This window comes from Mustelus asterias, chromosome 4 (genome assembly GCF_964213995.1).
Source record: "Mustelus asterias chromosome 4, sMusAst1.hap1.1, whole genome shotgun sequence".
NCBI classification, from domain to species: domain Eukaryota; kingdom Metazoa; phylum Chordata; class Chondrichthyes; order Carcharhiniformes; family Triakidae; genus Mustelus; species Mustelus asterias.
This window is the reverse complement of record NC_135804.1, coordinates 105,090,938-105,096,937: the sequence shown is the minus strand read 5'-3', so window position 1 is coordinate 105,096,937 and position 6,000 is coordinate 105,090,938.

Sequence of the window (6,000 nt, the reverse complement as noted above, 5' to 3'; positions counted from 1 at the left end):
CGCGATTTCTAAATAAAGAGAACTGCATCTGAAAATACCATGTTATAGACAGCAAACCATGAAAAATTTGGAATGTTTCAGTAAGAATACAAAGTTAAAGGAAGTTGCAAAGAGCTTTGGAACCTGGATTAAGTATTAACAACTGGAGGTTATATTAAGAAAGGTTATAGATTTAATCGAATAAGAACCAAACTGAATAAAGTTTACAAAATGTAACACAACTTCCTTTTTTGATAGCCAAAGTCTCCATGCAAAGATATAGAGAAAAATAACAATAGCAATAAATAAAAGCTTATCTGTGCAAGATCTGTTAAGCTAGTGAACAAGAAAACAAATTAAGTAAATCGATAGTGAATGCAATTGGCATGCTGCCCCAGGCATCCCAGAGTAAAGCCAAGCATTCAAGATGAAAGCAAAACACTCGACTTAGCTGAAGGGCAAAGTTACTTATTTCTGCCCAAATTACAGAGAGTAGGTTGGACATTTCAATCCTGGAAACTGAATAAAAAATGCTACATCATTGGAGATGTTGGCCTTCAGATGAGAGCTTAACTCAAGGCTTTATCTTGGTTCTGGTATATATTTGAAAATGAATAGTGAGTTCAATATGTCCAGGCCAATATTCCTCCTTCAATGGGCTACACAAAAAAACTGATTAACTGGTCATTCATTTTGTGGTTGTTTGTAAGATACTGCTGCGGGCAAAAAGCCACATATGTTTATATAACTATATGTGCTTCCACGTAATTACTTCAAGCACTCTGCTTGTCATACTTTCAGAAATATCTCAGTGTTACTGCTAAGCTATACATGTGCATGGAAGGTACTGCATAAGCCTTGTGTTAAATACCACATTAAAAAATGAAATGTGCTGCACATTGAGAAACTGGTGCTCACAACAATAATACTTTAAAGGCAACATTGGTGGTAAGGTGTTAGATAAATTTAAGCCTATTTTTTCGAGGGGACTAATTCAATAAAATATCTCCATTCAGCTGACCCCTCAGAAACCATCTCCATCTAATGTTTTATGTCAGTTTTAGTTGGAGAAAAATAAAACAATTTGCAAAATGAATGCATCCTTGTTCTGTTAATTGTTCATTAAAAAGTTCATACCAAATTAAAATCAAAGCCGTTACCACAGTGATGGGTAACCTAGGCGAGTGATTGGGCTTGTTAACTAACCATGATTCTATGAATAAGATTAAATTTAATACACACTGAATATTTCACAACGAGTTGTAGAAAGTTTTTAATGATTCATATATTAATAAAACTGCCAACAACTTCAAATGGTATAAATGAAAGAAACATTTATGTTTTCGACAGAGGGAGCGCATAGCTCTCATAATCAATGTTGTGCACAATCAGCATGCACCTCACTTCATTTGCCCTTTTTTATGTCATACCAGTAGGAAAAAAACTATGCAGGTGGAAATCAGCAGAATGTGGCAACCCTACACGTGGGCAACTGTCAACAAAATGTCTTGTGGGCTATACTCAAAACCCAGGTGGGCTTCATGTGGTCCCCGGGCTGCAGGTTGTTCACCAATGCTTTAACACCAAACTGCCCATCAAAATGAGTAACAATTACAAATACACAAGTATTTTAATAGTCTGTACAGAAAATAATTGAGGTTGAAGCACTAACATATAACAACACTGACTGGTAATGTTCGTTTAACTGGTGGGCTATTTTTAAACCACAGGAAGAAATTCCCCCCCATTCACAATGTTTATAAACACTGTAACTCCTGACACTGATCAGCCAGGCACCAGCAACAGTTGTACCTGTCCACTCAGCTGATACTGCATCCACGAGCACGCACATTTTCTCATGTCATTTTATGTTGAGAAATAGGTCATTGATACTGCTAATGTTTGACATTGCAGAATTTAAGCATTAATATTTTGTTTAAAGCATATATGTTGTACAGTTCAGAATGACCAGCTTTCCTACATTTTGGTGTATTTGTATGATTGCTAGTTACTTGAAGGTAGAAGTGACAATTGTAGTGCATCTTATTTGGTCAACAATTTTCAGCATGCTATAATGCAGTGGTTCCCAAACTTTTTTCACTGGGCTGCACTTTTGGAATAAAAACACACCGAATTTAGTGGTTGATTCATAACATAGAAAACAATTACTTTATAATATGATCATGGGACATCCAGAAAGTATAAAACAACGCAGGTACATAAAAACATGATTCATTCCCAAAATATACTGATAGACAAGCCTCTTACATATGTAACCTTAAGTAAGCATACAAACTCAATGAGAGGTGTGAGCTTGTTTTTGTCGGGTAATCTCATTTATATTAGGTCTAATTTGAGACAAACAAACTCTCATCTCCTCATCAACACAAAGAAGCCTTTCTCTTTTCTGGTCTTTGATATTTGTCAGAGCTGAAAATCCCTGTTCACAACAATATGTCGTGGAGAACTGTAGAAGAATAGCTAATGCTCTTGAAGAGATGCGTGGATACTGTTTCTGGTTGTATATCCAAAACGAGTCCAGTGGCATACTCCCGTGTTTCATTTTCAAGGTGCGATCACTCGAAATGCAGGTCATTTCCTCCTCCTCATCCAATGTCAGACCTGAACAGCTGGAATTCGCAAAGGGGTCTCTAACCCAGTCAAATTTTTCTGTAGACAACGATGGGAAGTAATGATCAATCTTTTCTACCAGTGTTGCAAGATGTTCCTGTATGAGGCCGTACAATTCATTGCTCGTTTTAAAACTTTTTACCAGTGGGAACATTTCGAGGTTATGTTGCATCGCTCTTCCGAGCCAGAGCTGAAGCTTTTTTTTGAATGCAGTTAGTTTGTCTGTAGTTGTGAGGATATTGTCATCGCGGCCTTGCATACTGGCATTGAGCACATTCAACCGGGAAAAGATATCGGCCAAATATGCCAGCTTTGCACACCCGTCATTGTCATCTAATTGGTGGTACAATGGGTTCCCTTCTTGGTCCAAAAATTCTCTTAATTCGTTCTTCAGTTCCAACACCCGATTTAAAACTTTTCCACCGGACATCCAGCGAACCTCCGAGTGCAGAATTAGGCATTGATGTCTTGATTCCATGTCTTTGCAGAGTTGAGCAAATAACCGCGCCTTTAGTGGTTTTGCTTTGATGAAGTTCACAATGCGCACAGTCTGATCTAGAACCAACTTCAAATCAGCTACAATGGTCTTGGTGATTAATGCCTCTCTGTGTAAAAAACAGTGAGTTGATATTACATCTGGATTTTTCTGTTTGATGAGTGCCGCCAAGCCTCTCACATTCCCTATCATACATGGTGCTCCATCCGTACAAATTCCAATATAAGAATCCCATGAAATCTCAACTTTTTCCAAATACTCAGACAAGGTTTGGAAAATATCTTGTCCTCTGGTATGTTTTTCAAGTTCCTTGCAAAATAGAAACTATGTGATGATTTTGTCATTGTGAATGAATCTGATATAGGCAAGCAACTGTGCTTTTCCACTAATGTCAGTCGATTCATCAACTTGAATGGCAAATTTAGAATTCTTCTGAAGTCGGTAAAAATACCTCTTGAGATTGGTATGAGTCAAAATACAGTCAGACTTTATTCTCACAAGCTTGAGGGAGAACCTGACCCCTTGAAAGCGGAAGCCAAAGTTCTTCCTGAACACAAGAAGCGTGGACATTTATACATCAGGGTTCCCAATACAAGCCATAAAGCAAAGTCCAGTTAACAGTCCTTGATCATAAATTATAGTTCCTTTAACAGCTTCTGATAGTCTCTAATCATAAACCAGAGTGTAACGGGTATCCTTGGGTCATAAAGCACAATTCTCCTGGTAGTTGTAGTCAAGATGCAACCTCTGGTCCCCCTGCTCTTCCCGCGGCCTTTCCTTTGAAGTGACTGTGTGCGATTGCAGCTGTCCCAGTGGGAGTCCTCCTTCAAACGGCTATTCTCGCACTCTACCATTTGGTAGCTGCTTCCTTTGTTTAAATCATACACAAGCCTACGGGAAACGTAAGACTTACCACCCAACATTTACATTTAACTGTCTGTTTTATCAGAATGATATAAACAAGCGAAGGGACCATGAACAAATGGCTTATACTACTAAAAGTAACAGATGAAACCATGAACAAATGGCTTATACTACTACCAGGAGCAATATAAACAAAGGGGAGACTAGCCATAAGGAAGGGTTATGTTTATGATACATTCCAGGTACAAAGTTCAACCTTTTAGGTACAAAATACATTGAGTTCAAAAAAACATTAACCCTTTCCCTTCTTCACTTCATACTTTCAGAAACACGCTTCTCAATATTAGCTGACATATCAACTATTCTTCTGCAAATTGTATTGTCAGACAAGGGAATTTCCATAACCTCTCGCTCAGCATCATCACCAAACAAAGTTTTCACAATCAAGCTGCAGGCAGGCTGAATCAATTTTTCAGCTATTGCATGTGGTTTTGTCTGTTGAGCAATCAATTCAGCCACTTGGTAAGATACAATCTGCATCTTATCTGAAACTGTCATTCGTTTTTCGAAATATGATCGTTGACATTTCTGCTGTTCCAAAAGCCTTTCAAAATATTGAACATCCTTGTTTGCCAGATTTCCATGTTTTGACAACAGATGTCTTTTCATCTTGCGTGGGACCATATTGGAATTGGAAAGCTTCTCACCACAGATCAAACACATAGGTCGAGGTACGTTTTCATCTCCAGTCCATGTGAAACCGAGATTCAGATAGCTATCCATATATTGTCGACAAACTTTCTTTTCTGGAGGTCTGCTTGGGCCTGCTACTGGTGCACAATTAAAGGACTCTTCTTCAGCACTCTGTTCGAACGGCGATTCTGGATCACAACGTGGACTCGGATTGTCCTCCGCATCACTTGATGCTCTTGCTCTCACTTTGGAAAAATATCTATCCATGTTTAAACGTTTCTTTGATTGTCCTTGAATCTTCCCGCCACACTTGCCATCCTCTCTCGCCGCACCAGTGTGGCACGCCGCACCCTTTGGGAACCACTGCTATAATGTATAGTTAATTCTTGTTTATCAAGGACAAAATATCAGAAGGTTTATTAACTGCACTATATTCAGTTGCACTTTGCCAATTTAATACCTGCCTAACATATTTAACTAATATTGATGTGGTGCAGACCATGGTACAAAGATCTGTGCTGAGCTAGAGCCAGACAGGGTGAGAGCAGAGATATTGCATAAGGACAGTGTGCTTTGGAAGGAAAATGTTGGATTGAGACACAACCCTACCTTTCTTCTGTTTGATCTGCACCATTTTTGATTCACACAGTGGGAAATGCACCCTCTACAGCACTTGACCAAAAGGGTTTATTCAAATTAGTGATCTTTACGCACATTCAAGAATTGGGGTGGAGAAAGCTATATTGGGAAGGTTTGACAAAACATTTTTATGCAATTTCACGGATTGCCAGGCTGTCTGCAACTTTTGCGGCCAGAATGAGTCCATGTTTCACAACTGTGCAATGTGTGTGAGGTTACACCCTCTGTTCCATTAGTTGAAGAGACTGCTCTTCAACTTGTGGATCCAATTCAGTCACATATTCCTGACCTTTGTCCACCTGGTGATGAAGAGTTGGGTGTTGGACACGCCGGAGAACCTCCTCCTGGATCTGTTGCTAGGCCTGGGCAAAGGTAACAGTTTCAGCTTAGATGCAGCCTGTGGGGTTGATCATATCATTCTCTGCTGCTCTGCCACAGCTTTGGCTGCGCCTGGGTGGGGGTGGTGCTAGAGAAGGAGCATGTGTTCTGCCCAGTACACTTGAGATCTCCATGGCCAGTGGAGACCTCAGTGCCTGAAAATGTATGATAAATTCAGAAGATTCAAGCCAAAATGTTACGGCTGTTCATGCTAGTGGGATTTTCCCATCCCTTTGCAATGACCAGAGATTTGGCTGGATGCCAAATTCTCCGACTTCACTGTAGCGGAAGCGTGAAGTGAACAGCCATTAAGATCGTGC